At 38.6% G+C, this 15,015-nt stretch overlaps 1 protein-coding gene across 8 annotated transcripts in view; it reads left to right on the top strand.

Annotated features, from left to right (window-relative positions):
- Window positions 1-425: 425 nt before the first annotated feature.
- PRDM2 (PR/SET domain 2) overlaps window positions 426-15,015 on the top strand; it is a 145,743-nt gene continuing 131,153 nt past the window's right edge. For 5 of the 8 annotated variants that reach the window (XM_054009046.1, XM_054009050.1, XM_054009043.1 and 2 more), the window contains exon 1: window positions 437-521. The gene's annotated coding sequence lies outside the window, so the exon portion shown is untranslated. Of the gene's footprint in view, window positions 522-3,549; window positions 3,602-15,015 lie in introns of those variants that run through there. The other 3 variants (XM_054009051.1, XM_054009044.1, XM_054009045.1) reach the window with 3 other exon arrangements.

Here is a 15,015-nt window from a genome sequence, read left to right as displayed (position 1 = left end):
AGAGGCAGGTTTGGGGGGGCAGAGTTGGGTTTGGGGCAACAGGGAGGGGGCACAGGCAGGTTTGGGGGAGTGGGGAGAAGACAGAGGCAGGAAGGGTTTGGGGGGCAGAGGTGGGTTTGGGGCTATAGGGAGGGGGCACAGGCAGGTTTGGGGGAGTGGGGAGAAGACAGAGGCAGGAAGGGTTGGGGGGGCAGAGGTGGGTTTGGGGCCATAGGGAGGGGGCACAGGCAGGTTTGGGGGAGTGGGAAGGGGGCAGAGTTTGGGGAGGGGACTCAGGGGCAGAGGCGGGTCGGGGTGACCCGCAGGAGAGCTGGGCGATGCCTGGGGGCGGACAGAGGGGGGCACTGGCTCGGGGTTCCCTGCTGGGGAGGGGGGCCCGTTCCTCAGCGCCCCCCTCCTCGCGACGTCACTTCCGAGGCCGGAGACAAAATGGCGTCCGGCTGGTGCCGGAGCCTGGGGCTGCTCCGGGCCACTTAGAACCGGGCCGGCCGCAGGGGGAGGGGGTGTCGGCGGCAGCGCAGGTAAGCGGGACCCGGCAGCGCTGCCCGCAGACGCCGCCGCTGCAGGGGCTTTGGGTCCCGGGCTGGGAGCCTCGGCACGGGGCCGCTGGGGGCGCCCTACCCGGAGCTAGGGAGGAGCCCTGGGGGGGAGCCCGGGGGCGGCCCTGCGGTGGGAGGGGCGGTCAGGTGGGTCCCTTGCGGGAGCGCTGTGGAGCCGGCTCCATGGGAGGATGCCCCTCGGCCGGGGCTGGTAGATGGGGGCTCCGGGGTGTGTCTCAGGCTCTGGGGTGGGGGCTGTGGGGAGTAAAGGACCCCCTCAGCCGTGAACCCCAACGTTGTGCCTTGGAGGAGGCGAGCAGGGCTCCTGGGGACACCCCCTGCCGGGGTGCTGGAGCCTGGGGGAGAGGGTCGGGGGCAAAGCCCTGACGGGCTGGGGGACAGCGGATGGAGTATTGTGCACGGGGGGGCAACGAGGGGTGGGAATCCATTGGGGAAGTGGCGCTGCGTCCATCGAGGTATGTTTAAAAATGTCTTCGCGAAATAACGTTTTTGCAGTGGTCTGGGGCGTTCGGACAGATGTTGGAAATGCCCCAAACGAAGGATAAACGTCCCAAATGCAATGACATTTCCCCTCTGGCCAGTTTGAACTTGCAAAATAATAAACCTCATTCCAACACCCAATAATCTTTAGCCTACCCTCTCATCAGACGCCGTGACAATTGATGAGCCTTGCAGCTCATCTAAAGACCAAGAATCCAAGCTCTGTTTGACCAGGGACAAATGAATTCCAAAATTAAAGGCTCATAAAAATTAGATCGACCTAGCTGCGTTGGTCTGGGGTGTAAAAATCTTCATGCACTGTGCGATGGAGTTGGGTTGACCAGACCATCACTGTAGATGCTGCCAAATTGGTTGACGAAGTAATCCATCAATTTAGCTACCACCTTTTGGAGAGTTGTACACAGACTCCTCACTGAAAATACCCTGTAACAGGCTCTCTTGCACAAACCAGAGAACTCTTGCTTGGAGGTGTAGCAGTATCGTTGGGGAGAGAGAGAGAGATGGTTCCTCAGGTAGCCTCAAACAAGGAGTGCTGGTATGATGAAATGTTCTCTTTGCAAAGCACTGTGTAATGAGCAGATAGACACATTCAGCACTAAAGTTTCCAAATGATCTTAAAAACTGTAGAGTGTACTGCAGGACTTTGATTTTGAGGGACAAAGAAAATGTCAAACCCTTTCATCAGTTGCAGATGGAAAAAAGCTGCTCTTGTCAGTCACTACCTGAGCATCCAAATGCAGCCAAAGATCTAATAACCTCCATATTCTGGATTTGAGTAATAAACAGAAGACGTCAAGGAGTCTGGTGGCACCCTAAAGACTTAACAGATTTATTTGGGCATAAGCTTTCAGACGAAGAAGTGAGGTTTTTACCCACGAAAGCTTATGCCCAAATAAATCTGTTAGTCTTTAGGGTGCCACCAGACTCCTTGTTGTTTTTGTAAATAGAGACTAACACGGCTACCCCCTGATACTAAACAGAAGACATGCTTCCCTCCTCTAGTGGAGCTGCTAACATTTGTTCTCTCCAATTTGTTCTCCCAATTTACCAATAGTCTCTGTTGTCTTGATTCAGCTACCAACTCTCATATAACTCCTGTTCTTGGCTAGTCATCCCTCTCACTAGTTGAATCAGAGAAGATGGAGATGGTAGAGTAAGGTGCTGTCAATGTCCAAAAGTCTCAATAACTCATACCAATGTCATCACACACCCTGCAAAGTCTAATGTTTACAGTCTTCTCATTAAGATTTTCAAACTGTCACTACCATTGGTGTAGCTCTACTAGTGCGAGCATTAGTATAGACTGACCTCCAGCAATTTAACTCCTGTGCTCTCTAGACTTGCTCTGTGCAGGTGAGATGACAGTGGTTAAAACACTGGTAGCGGGTCAACATTAGCACTCCTACTGTTGCTACTACAAATGGAATTGCTGACAGCAGTAGTGGGTGATTTTAGGAAACAAAAGACCCCTCAGACATGCTGAATAGTAGGTGTGACAAGATAGAACTCTGTGATGCCCTGCAAGAAAGGCTTCAGGCTGATGGGTCAGCACTGTCCCCTGGGATCTCTTAGAATGAAAGGAATAGAGCAACCCTCTTGCTATCCTTGGCAGTTATTGTAGACATGTGGCCAAAACTTCAGGCTCAGCAACGTTGTAGGCAACTTTCATATGTAAAACAGCACACTTATTTTATCTTCCCCACGATTTTCTACAATGGATGTGTTAGTGGGGAGACGAAGGTTTAAGTCCCTGGGAATGGGACTGTAGATGTACAGTTGCGCAGATGTAGGGATTCTGAGAACAAAAAGCCTTTTTCCGGGGAGGCAGACGTGAAGGGGGTGCTGTTTATGTGTGTTCAGCTGAGGGTGACAGGTTTTCAGGAGTTGGACTGGACACCCTCATTCCTTCCCTTTTCAGGAGTAGGAACTGTCCAGATAGAAACACTGACTTTTGTTTTAAAAACTTGTATATGTGAGTTTTTATTGTTTAAAAAATAGGTAACATGTGACTCTGCATGTGTGCAATGTATGTATGCATCGTTGGAGTAAAAGAAACACACATGGACAAGTCTCCTTTATTTTGGCTTTCCATATCATCCCCTTGCCTAAAAATGGAAGTGAAAGATACAGCAGTAAATGAAAGTGAATCTAAATGTCTCTCAGTAACTTCCTGGGCTGTTAAGATTTGAAATGGTTGATGAAGGGCTGATGCTCCTAGTCCCCACCCCTCTCCTTTGAAGTCAAGTGTGTAATTCACGAACAGTGAAGATTTCATAGAACTCTGTGTAAGAGCAGTATTGTGTCCTGGGTTATTTTGCCAACCTTCCTTTCCCCAGCACTGTTGCACAGATTGTGATTGGGCCATTAGTGTCAAATCTCCACTGCAGAAATGGCTGCGTTTCAGTGCTATATGCAGGTACTTTCTGAAGCACTTAGGGATGAGAAGGAATGATATAGATGTAAAATATTAAATATTGTGCCTTTCTAGGTGTCTTTCTACTGCAGAGAGAAATGTGCAGGCTGCACACCGTAGCTGACAGGTGTAGTAAGATTGCTCTATACTCTTTCCAGGGGTATATAAACTCAGCTGGGAAAAAAAGCATGCTGAAACTTCTAAATCAGATCTTTTCTTCAAATTTAACTTAAATCTTTTTCTGTTTAGTTAGCATTGCTATCGTATTTACTGCTTTCAGATGTTGTCTATTGTGCCCTTTTGGATCATGTTTTCATATGCTTTACTAAATGGTTTAGATACCAGTAACATTTTTATTCTTGTGCATCAGTATATTTGAGATACGTTTAAGATATACATTAACATTTTACGTGTCACAGGTCCTATTCAAAACACTGACTTTCTACGCATCATGGAAATATTTGTATATGAAGAAACAATTCTACGGTATTATCAATAGGTTTCCTTCTGAAACATTATTTGTATTGTGCCTATTGTTTCAATGCAGTACTCATAATTTTGGGTGCCCTACCTACAGCAGATTTTTTTGAGGCTGCTTTGAAGGGTGCCTTTGATGCACCTTAGGAGAGCCTTACAGCGCTGCTGCTTATTTCATGCTGTCTTTGTTCGATTGTTTAAAGGGCAGCCATCAACTCAAAATCTAATAATTAAAAAAAAAAAAAGTTCCCATACCAATTTGTGGCTTAGAAATCATATTTTAGCTTATTTTTTTCTGTTGCTATATGAAAGACTCATAGAAGCTAAACGGGGAGGAGAACTGATTAACTATATAAAGGAAAGAATGACACTGATCATGAATGTGCTGTAAAATCAATAATGTAAATATCTGAAAAATATTAAAGAACAAATATTTTTTCTATGTCAGTTACACTAAAATGATGCTTGCAACAATGGTAGTCACGTTTTTTCAGGCTGAAGTGTAAGTTTTAGGTTAACTTGTTCCTGTAGATTTCTTTTGAATTGTATCTTTAAAACAAAAATGGGCTTCATGAAGCAAAGAAAGCTTATCTATTTATTTTGGGGGGTTATATTCTTTAGGGTTCTTTGTTTTGTGGTATTTAGAAAACATGGTTTAGAGGTTAGAGTAAGGGATTGGGAGCTGGGACTGCTGAAATCGGTTCTCATTCTGTTGTTGACTTTTCTGTGTGACACGGACAAATCACTGAACGTCTCTGTGCCTGAGTTTACCTGTCGTGGTCATAATACTTATCTCAGGGGTATTGAGTATTAATTAATTGCTGATTATAAAGGTTTTTTTTTTTTTTTTTTGAGATCCTCTGATGAAAGACTAGATGAGCACAAAGTGTTAACATTGTATTTGTGACATGTAAGCGTTAGCTTTTTGCTTCAGTTCTTTTCAGTTTTATTTTTCTCTATTGTGGCCGAGTGTTGAATGTGTCCTAGTTTGTAGATTGCCACACAGGTAGGTAGTCAGGAAGAATGGGGAGCTTTAACCCACGATTACCTAGTTTGGGTAGTAATCAAACCCTAGTTTTAACACAGCTTTAAATGTGTGCAACTAGTCTGTTGTTTTCAGTTTTCAGATCCTTGCTTATGTAACTGTCCTCTGACCTGTCCCTGACTATCCTATTACTTAGTCTACAATGGGAAGAAATTAGTTGTTCTGGAGAGCTTGATGTGTGGGTGTGGTGAACTCAGGTTTTATTTTTGCATTGAAGATTTCTTAGCATGATTATCTGTTAAAAGTATTTATTTAGGTTAAAGCAATTCACTTGATTACTTAATATACTGGTGTTGCTTGGGGTCCCCCAGGGTTAATATTGCAACAGTGCTTACTTATGGTTTCTGTAGGATCACTGATTCACTTTTGCAGCCCATCTTCACTTTGTTTTTGTTTTGGCAGTCCGGAATGACTGAAAATGTCTTTGTAATTAAGCTCCCACAGACAATGCTCATTGTTTCGATTTTTTTTGAAGGTCTGAATTTAAAAAAGCCTTTTAGGGTTAACATCAATTAAGATATTTCTACAAGCCTTATTTCACTGAATTTGTTCAAAATTGTTATATGTTAAAAATATCTCAATATTAAATAGCAGGAATAAAAATGGAAATGTGACCGTCCTTTTTCTTATTTAAAATTTTTGTGGTATAATTAAAAAAAACAAAAACAACTTTTCTGGTCACAAGTGATGGAAAATCACACTGTATGACTTGTTCTCTTTCATCTTCTGTCACTGATTTTCAGTATGAGCTTGGGCAAGTCGTATAAACAGTCTGCACCTGGTTTTCAGTGTCTAAAATGGGAGTAATCTTTGTCTGTTTTTCCTATCTATAAATTGGGGGTAGACGTCCTTTTTTTTGGATTAAAGAGTTTCCACATGTACAAAAATGATTAATATTGCTAATATAATCAGAATTTACCCTATTTAGTTTAAACTTAGAACTTTTGCTAAAAATACTATAAAGTCTAGATAAAAATATGGTCTGCAAATACAGTTTTTGTGCTGGATGACTTTTGTTTATTAATTTTATTCCATCTATGGTGTGTTTTTTCTTTTTTAGTATAAAATATCTTTTAATCATAAACTTTGCAAGTACAATTCAGAACAAGGCCATGGTATTTTGTCTGTAAATTAAGCCAGTGGTCTATTTCAGAGCTACTGCAGTGCTTTCTCCACTAAGAATGTCATGGATAGCTTCCTCAAAAATAAACATGTTGACTAAGACTGAACGTTTCTAAACAGGTTTTTCTGAAACTCCAATCAAGGTTATGAGATGCAGCAATTCTTGTTTTACTTACAAATGTTTATTTTCCAGTCAATTTTGTAACTAGTGAAGGGACCTAGTCATTTTGTAGAATTGAATCTTGTGGCAGGTTTTGGTTTGAAGCAACTATTACTCAGCAATACTTGCTTTAAATTAGTTTTTAAAAAATTCAAAGATTGCTGTATTAGTGAGAGGGCTACCTGGAAAATGCTTGGCAAACCCTTTCATTCAGGACTTCTTTGTATTTCAGGTGGACCTCAGGGGTTATCTTTTTTTTTATTTTTATAGACCTACTTAAAACTGTTTATAAAAAGCCTGAAGACTATTTTTAGGCTTGTGCATCAAGTTCAAAACCTACTAGGTTTTGTTTTGTTTTGTTCTGTTTTGTTTTTGGTAAAGAACAATGTAGCAGGGATTCTTGTAGCCAATTTCCTCCCACCCACATGGTGAGTGAGAATTGGGAGCCAGGGCCTTTTACCAAATTCCCCTCTACCAGTATGTGAGGTAAGAGTCCCACTCGTTTAGTTCCTGGGGAGTGCCTATAAAAGGGCATCTCTCCCTAGGAGGGCCGAATAACAGGGGCCATCATTTCTTTACTGCAGGTATCCAACTGACATCACCATCTGTTGGTTTTTGGTGTGTTTTGTTTAAAGGGGACTTGGCAATTTGTAGAGGAGCTGAAGTGACTGAAGCTGAAGGAGGGAATGGATAGGAAAAAAAAATGGAATAACTGGGGACTGACTTATTGCTATCATATAGGCTTTTTAATTACAGTTACACTAGAAATATAATATCTAAAGACAGGTTTCAGAGTAGCAGCCGTGTTAGTCTGTATCTGCAAAAAGAAGAGGGGTACTTGTGGCACCTTAGAGACTAACATATAAGATCTAAAGCAGAACATAAACAGGGACTTCTGGGAATAAAGCAAAACAATTAGTAATACTTATAAAATCATTGAAAATATTTTAATATAGAAGAAGCTTATGATCGGAGTGGGGCAGAAGGATGATAGTGAACATATGAAAAGAACAAAAACAAAAAGAAACAAACAAACTTTTGGGCAGAGGCTAAAAAACCCCAAATGGAAAAAGCCATGAACTAAGTACCTGGACAAAATGGGCAATGGCAAATAGTTAATATTTATTTTAAAAGTAAAATATAATAGATAAAAATATCATAACATGAGCTTAGATCCTGACTGCTTTGCTGTATGTTGCATCGATTTTTCTCCTCTCATCTTTTGTCTTGTCTTTTGAGATTGTAAACTCTTTGGGGCAAATATCATAGTGTCATGTTTGAAAAGCACCTAGCACTTTGCAGGTGGTATCACAAAACAGATAAACAGTAATAATTTTGGCTCTGATGCATTCTCCACTAGAGAGAGAGAAAATAGCCCTCAAGTATAGTGTTTCTGTAGGAGGGATAAAAATGTGATTCCCTGAGGAAATGAGTCTGAACAATATTATAAAACAACATTTCAGCAGAGGATACAGAATTTACAGTGAAACTGCCTTTTTAGTTTAATTTATCCAGCTCTTCATTCAATATTTATATTTATACCTTTCTTGAAATGGTTAGTGGGAACAGTTAATCTTTATCCAGATAATTTTAAGAATTTCTGGGGTTAATAAGATGGAGATCAGTGCTTTTCTCATACCTCTTGTCAGTTTGCATTGTGTAAAATAAAGCAATTCCCCTTCACCCCTCCCCCCCCCCCCCAAAAAAAAAATCCAAAACCACCCAGAACTCTATTCGGAACTCTAATTTTTAGACATGTATTTAGTTTTGAGAACTTTGCACTGCAGTGTTTTGCTACAGAAGCGCACAATATGAAAAGTAATGTATAAAAGATTATGCACCCCCTCAGAAGAAAAAGGGCCTGTTTGCTCAAACTGCTTAATTGGAGGTTTTCCCTCTGATGTTTAACCACATACAGGGCCCTCAGTCTGCCTTCTCTGTGCAGGGGATGCGGTGCTCCTACTGAGGAAAAAGTGATGATATTCTACAACATTCTCCACTTTTTTCCCTTTTTTAAATTTAGCAACAGTGAGTGAGATGTTGGCACAACCGCCCATGCCACTGCACTTCCCATTAGAGCATTGTGGGGGTGGGAAGAAGAGAATATTATACCTAATGTGAAACTATCTGAGAATACTACACATTTTTGGGCAGTCTGTTCATTCTTCATCACTTATAAGGTTTTATTGAAAATACAAACCTAGCCAATATTACTGATTTTTAAGAATAAACAAGAAAAACTACGAAGTTGAAAAATACGTTTTTTCATAAAGCAGCTATCTTATGGAGTATTGGGAAAAAAAACTCTAAGCCTAGGTAACAATTAAGTAAAAAAATTTTTAAAAACAACTTGGTTGGGTTTTCTCAACTGAGACAACTTAAGCTTCTACCTGGAGTTCCTTAACTATTCCTTGGTTCAGAAATCCCCTGAATTGTAAAACAGATACTGCTTGTTGAGGATACTCCTCAAGTAAGTCATATTATCATTATTTTATGTTTGCATGTGGATAGCTTTCTCAGTCTGCAAGGCATCGTTCACACAAGAGAACAGTCTCTGCCTTGCAGTTCAGGTTGGTTACTTCAGTGGTATGTGAAATTGTCACTTTGGAGAAGGAGGGCAAAAAGCCTTATACTTGGCATTCGTGATTGGTCCTGCGTCTGGGAAGCAAAACACCTTTGTGCCCTGTATTAAATCATGTTCATTATAGGATTTTACCCTTCTCTGGGGTGGGAGTTGTGAATAGTAGTTTTAGCAGAGTTTACATTTTTTTACTTAGTGCTGTAAATGATGTGATATTAAAAGAAAATAAATGTTCACATCCTCTTAAAAACACAGACAACTGGCAAAGAGGTAGCTGTTTCAAGCTTTTGTGAGTGGCCTGGGTGAAAGTTAAAGGAAGCAGTTAGCGATGATACAGAGAAGAAAGTAGGCGGGGAATGTAGGAAGAAATGAAAAAAGATGGGAACAGGCACAGAATTAAAGAGGCTTGAAAGTTATGTCCAGTGTAGAAGGAGAGGAGATGCTGGTTTTCCTTGTATTTCTAAATAGCGGGTCAAATTCTGATCTCAGTTACACCAGTGCAAAGCTAGAATAACTCAATGGATTAATTTATACTGCTGTAACTGAGAGAAAAATTTGGCCTAACCATACTTCACAATCTTCTTTTGCATTGATGAGCCCAGTGTTTTAAAAAGAAAATGATTGCTTGGGCATTGGTCTTTCACCTTCTTCCTCACACATTTTTACAGTTGAGCCTGTTTAGTTTTCTAAAAGTTCTTTGTGGTAAGAAAGTCTTCATTTAAAGCTGGAAAAACAACCAGTATTAAGGTCAACCAACAAAACATCCTAGTCTATCTTTCTATTTCCCCTCATTCTATATAGTTGGGAGTGTAAAGTTTAAATGATCCTTCTGAGAATGTTTAAAAAGGTGAACTTCAAAGGGAAACTCAGTACTGAATTGAGCCTTGAAATTTGTGCTGAATTGTTTAATGGGGAGTTTGGGGGCATTCGACACTTACATCTAGCCTTAACTCAATTCTAAGTTTCTCTTTGCAGTTCACCTTTCACATGGCTTTTAAAAATTAAGGGGTGTCACACATTCTTCCCAGATCTAGTGGAGAGAACATGTCACATTCCTATGGCCATAATGGAAAATAATGGTGGACCATAGTAGTTTTTACTGACAATACAGTGGAAAAAGGAGAGGCAAGCCTTTTTTGCACAGTAATGATGGTTTGACAATACATATGTTTCTGATGCACTGTAATTTTATGGTAATTTAACACTGCTCTGATTATTTAGCAGAATGAATTGGGAAGCAGTCATGTAATGAATCCGTTCACTTTGATCTCTCAGTATCATTTTATGGCAGTAGTATGCTCCTCTTGGTAGTGCATTAGATTTAAAATCTCAGGCTGCATTAGATAGGGTTGAATTGCTGTAACCTAGTGTGAGAATAGTTACTGCTGTAGTCTTCAGCAGTTAATTTATTTTATCAATGTTGCTGGGAAAAGTGAAGAGATAATACCTCTTAGTCCGTTGTAATTGCCGCTACTAAAGAATGTGAAAATTCTTAATGTAAAGATAGGTGGCTGGAGAAGGGGCATATGACAATTATAAATGTGTTCACTGATTGTCTGCTACACTGTTGTTAATATCTTGCCGTGTAATGGAGATAGAAGAAATGTTAAATAATCCTTTTGTGTGTGTGTGTGTGTTACTAGTAGAGAGAATTTTTTTGCTATCTGGTGAACAAAGGCAAATACATAATATACCAAAGGTCTGTATATTTCACAGTTAATGTCTAGGCCGGCTGTTCTGCAGTATTGAATTATTTCTTTTACTTGTGTTTTTAGTTGGAGAAGGGCATTCTTATTTAATTCTTAAGCCATGCTGCCTTGTGTTTCTTCCATGTTAATTTTTATGTATTGGCAGCACCCTTTCTTCTGCTAGTCATTGCAGTGATTGCTTAATGCTAGTCAGAGTACATGGACTGTTACATTTAAGGAATTACATGTTAAACAAAGGACAAGTTATAGACTGTCACTTCTGGTTTGAGGAATTTATGATGTTGGTATCAGGTTACAGCTTCCTTAAATATTTTCCAGTTTTTAATGCTTGCATTGTATCAGTTTGCCAGCAACGTTTGATCAGTTGTTTTTGGTGAAAGACTGAAATCTACTGAGCAGGTGCTGTAGGTTTATCCTATAATAAATATAACGATTTAAGATATTTTTCAAGAATACAGCTTATCCAGTAATGAATACAGTATTAATTTAACGAAGTTTAATCTTGGAATCATTCTTGTATCTGGCCTGTATAAGCCTCACCTTTCATAATTACAATGTATTTGAAAAAAGAACAGGAGTACTTGTGGCACCTTAGAGACTAACAAATTTATTAGAGCATAAGCTTTCGTGGGCTACTGCCCACTTCTTCGGATGCATAATGTATTTGAAGTTTTCTTGATTTGATCGGCCTGTTGCTGTTATCCTATCTGTTGATCAGCAGCATCAAATGGGTAATATGGAGTTTTTAAAACTTGAAAGTGACTCTTAAACCCCTTTTGGAAGTTACAATTTCATTTTTATTAATAAAGATATTTTATAAGGATCTGGGTTTTTTGGGTTTCTTTGCAAGTCATTTAACAACCACCTGGAGAATTAACTAGATGGTCATTAGATGTCCAGAAAACTGTCCGGGTAGTGAACGGTATTGCTTTAATTATAGCTGTTTATTGTAAAGGAATCTGGATTTCCTTCCAAATTCCGATTTGATCATGTTACTACTTGTTAATGATTATGTAGTCTAGCATCTAGAAATAGTATGATCAGAAACGAATGTTATGAACATGAATTAGCAGAAATAGAATGTTTGAGATGCAGCCATAATTTAGAGGACCGTAATTGATATGGACACTTTTGAGGCTTTGTTCATTTCCAGTAGTATAGCCAATGTCTGAATATTATATTCTAGTCTGGGTTATTGACTGAGCTTGCCTGGTTGATACAACTGTATGTTACTGTTAAATGCAACAAATGAAAACACTGAGCTAAAATATGTATTTTACCTCTTCCTAATCTGTTACAGCAGTTGATGTGAGCTTTTTCCATAGTAATAACACAGGTTGTAGTCTATTAACATTTTTAAATATTTCCTTTTAGTGTGTTTGTGCTAATCTCTTTGAATCTGGTATATCAGGAGTCTCATGATCATAAATAAGGGTGATGTGATTTCCTTTATCTTTTTAGTTTTTATTTATGTAATGATTTGTGAATTTAGTCCAAAAATATCATATATGTGGTGTAAAAATCAATGATTTAAAATAAATAAATCAGATTTTTTTATTTAAATTGGATTTTTTGATTTTTTTCCTCAAAAAGCATTTTATTTAAAGATGGTTTTAATTAAGATACATTATAGCTCAAAGATATCTCATCATGGAATAGGGATTATAAATTCTAATTCTATAGTATGAGACAATATATTCATGTAATGTAAGTTTTGTAAATGAGTTCCAATAGTTCATGGATTAGGGACCCCATCTTATGAGGTTCCAGGGGCTTCTGTATAGATTGTTTAGGTTAAACTACCTATCTATCCAATTGGACTCAGTGCTCAGTCTAGAAGATACCATCAGAGATGCTTAGTTTTGCAGTTCTCAAACTGTGGATTTGTGTCTCCAGAGATAACATGCTTGTTAATAACAAAAATGATTTAAAATAAATAAATATATAGAGGTGAGAAATAACAGACCTCAACCCTGTTGTCTATCTGCAAATTTGTGTACATGGAGTCAATCCCTTACCTCTCTCTAAAAGTTGAAGGTTTCAGAAAGTTCAATGAATAGAAAATTTTTGGGGGCGGAATAGATCTGGACAAGGAGAAGTCTGGAGATAAATGTGAGAAGGGAGGGACCGGCAGTAGAAACAAAAGTGAAATGCTTTGAGCAGCATATTCCAAAAGTCTTGAGGTCTTTCTGAGTGCAGCCTTCGTTGATTTGAGATCTACCATACCATTCTCTCACTAGAAGGGAAAACATATAATGGCAGCAGGCTATAAAAGAGACCCAGTTTGGGAATAAGAACCATTCAAGAAATATGTTTGCTGCTGATGTTTTAAAGAAAGTCACACCAGTGACTTCCGCCAGTTCACTTAAGCACTTGGATTCAGAGACTGTTGAAGTGATATCTCACTTTTAACAGCAGTAGCTTCTTCTGCCGGTGTAGAAAGAATATTTTCTTCCTTTGAACTAATTCATTCCAAATTGAGAAATCCTTTGGGACTTGAAAAAGCAGGAAAGCTTGTTTTTCTTTTCCAGATTATGAACAAACAGGAAAATGAAGGTGAAGCCGACTGAGTTAGCTGCAGAAGCCAATATTTTAAGTTTCTCCTGTTGGCCTGGCTGACTTTTTTTTTTATATATTTTTTTAATATTTCATTTATCTATTTTATTTAAAAATAATTTTAACAAAAACAAACCTGATTTTAAAAAACTTGAATGTTTAACTAAATTCAAAAATTCATACGCTTTGTTAAAATACTATGTTTGCTGTTGAAGAAAAAAAAAAACAGAATACATAACGTTGTTGTTTTAGTTAAATAAAACAATTTAAATGTCTGGTGGTGATCTCCTCCTAATACAGCATGACAAGAAAATCCTCCAAATATTAATGAGTTCACCTCCCAATTACTTCATAAATATCTGCTTCAATTACCGTTGGTAAATGAAATAACCAAACAATCATTCATTTTCTGATAAAGCTGTAAAACTAATCTGAAAAGTTTTTTCAAAATAAATCACTTTAAAAATGTATAGTGTGTACCTCCTAAAAATGAAACCTACACCTATCTTTGAGTTATGAAGAATTTGTATTAAGGTTATAACAACCAACAAGAATGCACTTTTATGTAGAAATCCATGATTAAATTGAGTCTTCCTGATTAGTGATTTAAATCAATTTGATTCAAATCAAATCTACCCTGAGTCATTTTATCTGATTATGTAGTTAGGTCCTGATCCTGCGAACATTTGCATGTGTTGAGTAAGGCTTTGTCTCCACTAGCACTTTTGCTGGCAAAACTGTGTTGTTCGGGGTGTGAAAAAAACACCCCCCTGGCTGACATAAGTTTCACCAACAAAAGTGTCAGTGTGGATAGTGCTATGGTAGTGGGAGATGCTCTCACACGTCGGGGGTGGCTTAATTATGCCCGCAGGAGAGCTCTCTCCTGCCAGCATAGAGTGGCTACATGGGAGACCTTACAGCAGCGCAGCTTGCAGTGGTACAGCTGTGCTGCTGTAAAGTCTGTAGTGGAGCCATAGCCTAACTTTACATATGAGTAATCCCTTTGTATTCAGTGAGACTTCGTACATGTACGAAGTTACTGACATGCACAGGTGTTTGCAGAATCAGGGCCTTACTCTTTCATTTTATTTGGTTTTCTAATTTTTAAATCTCTTCTTGGCTGCCTAGTGGAAATTGAAGATTACGTTGTTGCTGTTAAAAAAATAACTTGTGTTTGTGTCCTGATACTATTCTTTCTGTAGGTGTAAAGGAGCCAAGTGACTGTCTAGGAGATTATATTTAATAGTCTTATTCCTTTTTCATAATGAATATTGATACGTTTTTGTAATATAAGTTAATTACATTCTCTCCTAGCAGTTTAACAGTGAAATTCACTAATCACAAAGTATTGTTGAATGCACCAAGTTACAAAACTGAAAAAGATTGAAGAAAAATTCTCACGTCTTTTTCCGTTCTAGATGGGACTTGTAACAAAAGTACTTTAAAAAAAAAATGTAACCCAATTTTCAGTAGGTATTTCTATAAAATCAAATTCTAGCTATACTTATGCTCTGAGCTTAATTTTATTTTCTCTTCTAGTTTTATGCTTTGAAGGTACCTAGTTGTTGTCTTTGGTAGCTTGTAGTAGTTTCAAAAGTAGCTAGTAGTTACTGTGTATGTTTAGGAAACTGTCCACAAAAATAATATATACATTTTTTTTTAAAAAAAGGAGTACATTGAAGTTCACTGTCTTCCCCTCATATTGTTAGAGACATTTCCAAGAAGTGTAGACAGCTAGCTTTTTAAAAAGTTTAATAAAACATTTCTACTAATACCTAGTTTTATTAAGTTTTTCTTAAAAAGACCATGACCATTTTTTGTGTGCTGGATTTAAGTACTCTTTTATAGTGTTCTCAGTATAAACATCACAGCATTAAGCTAGTATATCAGA

Source organism: Malaclemys terrapin, chromosome 19 (assembly GCF_027887155.1).
Source record: "Malaclemys terrapin pileata isolate rMalTer1 chromosome 19, rMalTer1.hap1, whole genome shotgun sequence".
NCBI classification, from domain to species: domain Eukaryota; kingdom Metazoa; phylum Chordata; order Testudines; family Emydidae; genus Malaclemys; species Malaclemys terrapin.
Note: the sequence above shows the minus strand (reverse complement) of the source record. Positions and strands in the feature narration are given on the sequence as shown.